We start from the raw sequence: 9,080 nt of genomic DNA on the forward strand, positions 1-9,080 counted from the left end.
TTATTTGGGACTTGATCCCAAGAAGTACAAGTGAGAAAGTGGAAAAAGAGCAACAAGTATATGTTGTTAGCCTTCCATCTTATAGAATTCATTCAGTGGCTAAAGTAATTTAGCCAGTAAATGAAAATAAACTGTAAAAAAACATATACTTTGTTTATTTCTTTTTGTATAAATTATATTAATAGGGCTCTTACATATGCAGGCCTATGACATGTTATATTTTCTATTTTCTAGCCTCTTCAGATTAACATACTACTGCTAACAAAGGGTACATTAATGGGAAGTTATCACTGTGGACTGCGGCTCAATACCACTTTAGATCCTCTGAAAAACCATAAAGAATCCACAGCAGAATCATCCCACTAGAATATCTAAATGCTGAGGCATTCATCTACCAATCATCATCCCACATGGATTCAGAATCCCCTTCTCCTAATCAAGTTTATTAACTTCCCCTCATGTCCAGTTTGTACCTGCTTATGACAGTGAAAGGCCCCATGGTGTTGGAGACTGAGAAGTGATAGATAAGCACTAAACAGGGGATGTTTTCAGAATGCTGGGACTGGTCTCCCTCCATTGCTGGTGAACTCAGGAGGGCCTAGGGAATATGGGGCAGGGCATCAGGATTTGTTACATTAAATAAGAAAAAAGTGTCTCATAGACTCAAACAAGAGACGAGTGATGTGATTTAAGAAATGGAGTAGAATTTCTTAGCAGAAGAGAGAGTTCATATGAGGTTTTTCTTAAATATTTAAATTGAGACTAGTTCTTCCTGGGTGTGCCTTTTCTTCAGATATGTTCAGCTATTGGGCACAGGTATTCAGTAAGTATGGTGTTGCATTTTACCAAAGTTTAGTTTGTTATATGAGAGGAAGATACAGGCAGAAGAACTGAGGGTGTACTTAAGAGAGTGAGTATAGGATCAGTTCTGGAATATAGGCTGAATAAGGGAATTGAGGAAGACAGTTACAAAATCCTGTCACTTCATTCTCCTTGATACTTTTCAAAGTATTCATACCTTGGCTTACTGGCATGAGCATAACTTTCTCAAATTATGAGAAAATTTTTTTCTAACTGTTCCCTGTCACCAGTTTTTCCACTTATAAATCATAATTCATATCATAATAAAAGGCATTTTCCCACCTACTCTTAAAACCCTTCAAAAGAATTCTCTTGGTATATCACAAAAGGTTTCTCATGATCTGCTTCATAGCTGCACCCTTATCTTCCACCACATGACCAAAATGCTCTTCTATCCAGTCATAGTAGAACATGTTAACGCTTTCTGATTTTTTATACTTCTACATAAAATGGTCATCAAGTTTCCTCAACCACATTTCCAACTGAATAATTGCTAAACACTCTATAATTTGTAACTACAATTTTTCTCTCTTCTTGGCACCTTTCCTGAAACTCCTGATTTAGCAGGCAAATCAGTGGGTTCCTAACCTACAATTACATATGCTTATCATAGGAAAAATTCCCTTATAAATATACATGCATACGTATATGAGTATATGTGTATAGAGATAAGAATCAGGTTGCAATGATATAGCCAGAGCTCATAGAGAGTAGAGCATTTATCTCTACTTTTCAAAAAAGTGAGTTTTGGTATACTATTCAAATAAAAAGTACACATTGAATATATGAATGAACAAATGAATAAACTCTCATTGTCTGTTACCAAATTACTAGATAAAATCTTTTAAAATGTATTTTTTGGCATGAGCCTAAGACAGTAAAAATGAAAGTGAGACCTTTTCTTTCCACTGCCTCTGTTAATATAAATTTCTGTGAACATGAGGAGTTGCCAGCTTATTACTTTGAGAACAGGCTTAAGTCAGTGTTCAAGATAATTTATAGATGTTATAAAGAGGAAATGCAATACAGCATGGTATGTTTCTTCATATTCGATGGTATGTCATCAGAAACTTCTGGCTTTCTACTTTGAAATACATTTATTGAAGAATAGTGGAAGTTTTCTGATTCGTGTCCAAAATTAGAAAGGAAAATCGACAAAATTAGATGTTAACAACGTCTAACATTAGGGATAAAAAGAAGGAAGGCCACCTCAAGAGAGAAAAGAGGTCACTAGTTCATTTTTATAGTGCTCGACCATGAGCAAATCTTCTCCTAAGAACTGTTGAAAGAGGTAGAAGAGGGAACTTATAGTGTAGTGAATGTCTTCAAATTTAGCTTCAATCATTGAAATAGTGTAGTAGTTAAGAATGGTGAAGTGCAGGCACGGTGGTTCATGCTTGTAATTCCAGCACTTTGGGGGGCTGAGGTGGGAGGATTGTTGCAGCCCAGGCAACATAGCAAAATCTCATTTATACAAAAAAAAAAAATAGCTAGGCATGGTAGTGCATGCCTATTGTCCCAATTACTCAGGAGGCTGAGGTGAAATGATCGCCTGAGCCCAGGAGGCTGTGGTGAGCCTTGATCATGCCACTACACTCCAGCCTGGGTGACAGAATGAGTTTCCAGCTTAAAAAAAGTAAAAATAGAAGGAAGGAAGGAAAGAAGGAAGGAAGGAAGGAAGGAGGGAGGGAATGAGAGAGGGAAGGAAGGGAGGGAAAAGAAATGGTAGAAAACCAGAGCTAGTAATAACTGATTGCTTTGTAAAACTAACTTAATTAGAAAATAAAGCAACTCTTTTGACAGACAGCCTATGTCTTCAAATTCTGAACCTTTCATTCACTGACTTATAGACAACACATACTTATTACTTTTTTATTTTATTTTATTTTAAAGATGTGAGGTACAAATCAAGATTAGGTATACAAGTTACTTATTACTTTAAAGATCTGAATGGGAAAGAGACACTCCCTGATTATGGGTCCAATTTTCTTTAATCTTTGGAACTACAAATAGCTTTTTTAAATCACCTCTAAAATAGTTAAGACGTGTAGTACTCATTTGAAGTCGTGAAGAGACAATTATCTTTGTTTGATCCTATTTGTCACAAGAATGACAACTAGAAGTTATAGAACACAATAAAAATATATTTCCATTACTATATACTACTACACCCAATGAAAAAATTATGTTACATCAATTTTTGTATGCTGAGACCATGGAATCACATTTGGCTCTACCTAACAAAAAAATAAATCATAGTCTTGTGTTGAGAGAAGATGGTGTGAGAAGTCTGGCTGAGGTCAGGTGAACCAACTCTAGTTACAAAAAGCAAACAAGTAAGCGAGAAAAATTCAGACAACTATTTGTTTTAAGTTACATCTTAAAGTCATATAAAGTACTAATATCATATGATATAATAATTTCAATAGAAATTCTGCATACATGGTATTATTGACTAGATAAAAACATGTAATTTGGGCATCGCATACATTATTAGTGTACAAACCGTTATTGCACTGGAAATCTATTCTGTTTGAGAAAAGTTTACGCTTTCAGTATGAAAGAATAATAAGCAAACCTCGTTTATATACTAATAAAATGCACTGTGTCATCTGTCTTGTTTCTCAGCTATACTATACTACATTATTGCCCTAATGCATCTACCTAATTTATAATAATCTGAAAAATATTTGTTATCTTTTATTTTTTAAATTTAATGTCACCATCTATAATGAAGAAATGAGCATACCCTTGACAAAAGAAAAAAGAGGATTCAACAGGGGAGTTAAATCCATTTGCCCCCATATTGCTTTGAACTTAGATAAGGTGTTAATTCCGAGTAAAAAAGAATGCAAATATAATTTACAAACCTCAGGAACAGCTGTGCTCCAAGATTTATTTTAAGCTGCTTTTTCAATCTCTGGGGAGCAAAAGAGACTGAAAATATCTGCAAATATCATTGATAACATTTATTGTGAGATTTTAGCCATATAGTCTGATCATAAAAGACATCATGCACTTTACTAAAGAAGAATATGGCCAAAGAGGCAAAAAATATCTACTTGTTTAATATTGATATTTAACTTGATTAGTAAATATATATGCATGTGTGTGCATATACATATTTTTGTATCACTTAATAATCAGTAGTTTTTATCTATTAATACAAATGAGAGAACATATTTTGTCCTGTGTTGGCAAATAGCACACAGTAAGCTATGTTAATCCCAAACTAGGAGATAAACAATGTTCACTATACAGGAAGTATATAAATATGTAAATAAATATAATAATTTTTCTGTACTTTTCATGAAGTTTGATTTCCCATTTTTATTCTTGATCAGAAATTGTATAAACACTTGAATTCACCATGCTTTCCTTTCTCTTTCTTCTTGTTCTTCAAATACAAGATTTTCCTTTGCCTTGAATACTATCCTATGCATCTTCCACGTTTAATGTCTATATCACTTTATGCTGAAAAGACTTCCTTTTTATTTTTAGATCAAAATGAATATCCTTGTAAGGTGTTCCTGTAATATCCATACTTGCCTGTCACAACATTTAACAAATGTTGGTCGTTTAAATTGTTTCTCTCCCTCCATTTAACCTTTTCTCTGTTAAGGTATTTGAGTTTAGCTTAGTTGTTGTAATGTCAGGGTTATATATACAACTGCTCATTATGCAGGTACTCTTGTTGATGAGGTGTGTCCCCCCTTCCCCAGCAGATTTCCACTACTGCCAATCCCGTCTCCCCCACCCGGGGGCTGTTTACCGCTACTGCCAATCCTTGTCTTATAGTATTACAATAATTGTTCAGGTTCCGCTTCTAAGGTACTCAGTTCTCTGTTTCTGTGATAGATCACTGAGTATTATAGACTCTAAGTCCATCCAAGTTGCTGAGAAGTTCATGGTTTTATCCTTCTTTATCCATCGTGGGGCCAGGCTGGGTGGCTTAGCCTGTAATCCCAGCACTTTGGGAGGCCAAGGTGAGTGGATTGCCTGAGACTGCGGGTTGGAGACCAGCCCGGGCACCCTGACGAGACCTTGTCTCTACAATAAAATGAAAAATAGCCGGACGTGGTGGCACACGTCTATAGTTTCGGTACTTGGAAGACTGAGGTGGAAGGGTCGCTGGAGGCCAGAAGGTCGAAGATGGAGGGTGGCCATGAGTGTGAGTGCCACCGTACTCCATCCTGAGCAAAAGAGTGAGACTCCAACACACACACACACACACACACACACACACACACACACACACAAAATTCCATCATGTGTATGTACCACATTAAAAAAAAAAATCCAGTCCACTTTCAATGGGTAGCACGGTTGGGTCCATGTTTTTGCTTTTGTGAATAATGCTGCAATAAACATGTGTGTGCAGGTATCTTTTTCATAGAGTGATTTGAGTTCCTCCGGGTATACTCACAGTAGGGGAATTGCTGGGTTGTATGGAAGGTCAATTTTTAGGTCTTTTGGGAGCTGCCACACTGCTTTCCACAGAGGTTGTAATAATTTATACTCCAACTAGCAGTGAAGATGTGTTCCCTTTTCTCCACATCCTCTACAGTATCTGTTGTTTTTTAAGTTAGTGATGATAGCTATCCTGACTGGTGTTAGGTGGTATCTCAGTGTGGTTTAATTGTATATCTAACCTAAATTGTATCCCACATCTTTAAAATAAAAATTAAAAAAAGAAGAATGCCTGACACATAATGGATTTCAAATACATACTTTTTTCTTAAAAGAACACTAAAATCAGAGTGCGTTACTTACCTGGACTCTTAGCTTGTCGGGGATGGTAACTGGGACCCAGTGTCTGCTCCAGTCACCTTCTTCTCCTAACCCTTAGCCACTATGTGTGATTGTATCTCCATCCACGTTGGCCAGGCTGGTGTCCAGATTGGCAATGCCTGCTGGGAGTTCTACTGCCTGAAACGTGGCATCCAGCCTGATTGCCAGATGCCAAGTGACAAGACCATTGGGGGAATTGATGACTCCTTCAACACATTCTTCAGTGAGACAGGCGCTGGCAAACATGTACCCAGGGCAGTGTTTGTAAACCTGGAACCCATGGTCATTGATGAAGTTCGCATTGGCACCTACCGCCAGCTCTTCCACCCTGAACAGCTCATCACAGGCAAGGAAGATGCTTCCAAAAACTATGCCTGAGGGCACTACACCATTGGCAAGCAGATCATTGACCTTGTTTTGAACCGAATTCGCAAGCTGACTGACCAGTGCACAGGTCTTCAGGGCTTCTTGGTTTTCCACAGCTTCGGTGGGGGAACTGGGTCTGGATTCATCTCCCTGTTGATGAAATGTCTCTCTGGATTATGGCAAGAAATCCAAGCTGGAGTTCTCCATTTACCTACCCCCCCAGGTTTCCACAGCTGTAGTTGAGCCCTACGACTCCATCCTCACCACCCACACCACCCTGGAGCACTCTGATTGTGCCTTCATTGTAGACAATGAGGTCATCTATGACATCTGTTGTAGAAACCTCGATATTGAGTGTCCAACCTACACTAACCTTAACCCGTTATTAGCCAGGTTGTTTTCTCCATCACTGCTTCCCTCAGATTTGATGGAGCCCTGAATGTTGACCTCACAGAATTCCAGACCAACCTGGTGCCCTATCCGCGCATCTACTTCCCTCTGGCCACATACGCCCTTGTCATCTCTGCTGAGAAAGCCTACCACAAACAACTTTCTGTAGCAGAGATCACCAATGCTTGCTTTGAGCCAGCCAACCAGATGGTGAAATGTGACCCTCGCCATGGTAAATACATGACTTGCTGCCTGTGGTACTGTGGTGATGTGGCTCCCAAAGACATCAATGTTGCCATTGCTACCACCAAGACCAAGCACAGCATCCAGTTTGTGGATTGGTGTCCCACTGGCTTCAAGGTTAACATTAATTACCAGCCTCCCACCATGATCCCTGGTGGAGACCTGGCCAAGGTACAGAGAGCTGTGTGCATGCTGAGCAATACCACAGCCATTGCTGAGGCCTGGGCTCACCTGAACTGCAAGTTTGACCTGATGTATGCCAAGTGTGCCTTTGTTCACTGGTAGTGGGTGAGGGAATGGAGGAAGGGGAGTTTTCTGAGGCCCGTGAGGACATGGCTGCCCTTGAAAAGGATTATGAAGAGGTTGGTGTGGATTCTGTTGAAGGAGAGGGAGAGGAAAAAAGGAGAATACTAATTATCTATCCTTTCATCCCTGCAGCTTGTCATCTCCCAGAATTTCACTCCAACCATTAGCTGACAGGCATTGAAGTTTTCTGGTTAGATTGTTCTCACTCAGTGGTTATCATGTCTTTTCCATGTGTACCTGTAAGATTTTTCCATCATGTCTCAAAGTAAAAGCTTTAAGATAAAACAACAACAACCAAAAAGAATACTAAAATCAATACCTAGAAGAATGCCCAGAACACAATAGTTACTCAACAAATATTTGTATATGCTTTATTATCTTTAGAACTCCTACCTCCTGCTATGACCATAATTTCACTTGTGAAGTGATAAAGACTTTATTTTATTTCAATTTCCAAAAAGGTTCATTCATAAGTGACAGGTGCAAATCAATATGGAAAAGACTGCATGGAATTGGATTTTATTTTATTTTTTTAAATTAATCAGTATTTTTTATTATGGTTTTGTGGGGTACAGTTAAGGGTTAGGTGTACAATTACGTTTCATTCAGGCACCCTGTTGATAAGAGGTGTTTTCCCAGCCCCAGACAGATATTTGCTACTGTTAATCCCATCCCCCTCTCCCCCCATAGTTTCCCAGTACCGTCAGTCATTTTCTTATAGTATTACATTGGATGTTCAAGGTCCATTATATGAGTGAGCACATGTGATAGTCTGATCTTTGTTTCTGTGAGAGGTCACTCAGTATTATAGACTCTAGTTCCATCCAGGTTGCTGCGAAATTCATGATTTTGTTCTTTTTTATGGCTGCGTAGTATTCCATCGTGTATATGTACCACATTTTTTTAATCCAGTCCTCTTTTGATGGGCAGCATGGTTGTTTCCAGGTTCTTGCTATTGTGAACAATGCTGCGATAAACATACGTGTGCAGGTATCTTTTTTATAGAGTGATTTGTGTTCTTCAGGGTATATTCCCAGTAGGGGGATTGCAGGGTCATATGGAAGGTCAATTTTTAGAGCTTTTAGGAATCTCCACACTGCTTTCCACAGAGGTTGCACTAGTTTACACTCCCACCAACAGTATAGAAGTGTTCCCTTTTCACCACACCCTCTCCAGCAGCTGTTATTTTTTGAGTTGTTGATAATTGCCATTCTGACTGGAGTTAGATGGTATCTCAGTGTGGTTTTGATTTGCATCTCCCTGATGATTAGTGAGGTTGAGCATTTCTTCATGTGTTTGTTGGCTTTTCAAATGTCTTCTTTTGTAAAGTGTCTGTTCATATCTTTTGCCCATTTTATAATGGGGTTGTTTGTTTCTCTTTCAGTACGTTCAGTTCGTTGTAGATCCAGGATGTTAAGCCTTTGTCAGACCTAGAGTTGGCAAATACTTTTTCCCAGTCTGTAGGCTGTCTCCCTGCTCTCTTGATGGTTTCTTTGGCTTTACAGAAGCTTGTCAGTTTAATAAGGTCCCATTTGTCTATCTTCTCTCTTAAATCCTGTGGGTTTTGGGTTTTGTACAGGAATTGGATGCCAGTTTCAATTTCCATGAGAGTATTTCCTTCCTTTTCTAAGGTTCTTATGGTTTGAGGTTTTACATTTAGGTCTCTGATCCATTTGGAGTTAACCTTTGTGCATGGGGATAGATAGGGGTCCTGTTTCAATCTTCTGCATGTGGTCAGCCAGTTTTCCCAGCACCATTTACTGAATAGGTTCTCCTCTCCCCATTGGTAGGTGGTGGGGGCTTTGTCAAAGATGAGTTGGTTGAGGAATTGAGGTTTTGCTTCTGGAATCTCAATTCTGTTCCATTGATCTATATGCCTGTTCCTGTGGAATTGGATTTTAAATGAAAGACTCATCAGAAATATAAGCATGGTACTGACCAAGGCCTGTCTCTTGCAATAGGAAATGTATATGAGCCTTCTGGAAAAATAGCACTAAAATTCTCTCTCAGCAGATACTATAAGACACCCTCATTTGGGCTCATTATAATACTTCAGGGTTTGTTTTCTTAAGCAGTTTGCAAGATCAGGCCATATGACATAGTATGTTGTTTTTACCTGGATT

At 38.7% G+C, this 9,080-nt stretch overlaps 1 pseudogene across 1 annotated transcript; it reads left to right on the plus strand.

The window, feature by feature from the left end:
- The first annotated feature begins 5,625 nt into the window (after positions 1-5,625).
- On the plus strand, positions 5,626-7,124 carry LOC103259639 (annotated as a pseudogene). Its single transcript, XR_002481926.1, has one exon. The product of XR_002481926.1 is annotated as a tubulin alpha-1B chain-like (transcript).
- Positions 7,125-9,080: the final 1,956 nt, after the last annotated feature.

Source organism: Carlito syrichta, unplaced genomic scaffold (genome assembly GCF_000164805.1).
Source record: "Carlito syrichta isolate Samal-C Ts95f unplaced genomic scaffold, Tarsius_syrichta-2.0.1 Scaffold302936, whole genome shotgun sequence".
In the NCBI taxonomy this organism is placed as follows: Eukaryota; Metazoa; Chordata; class Mammalia; order Primates; family Tarsiidae; genus Carlito; species Carlito syrichta.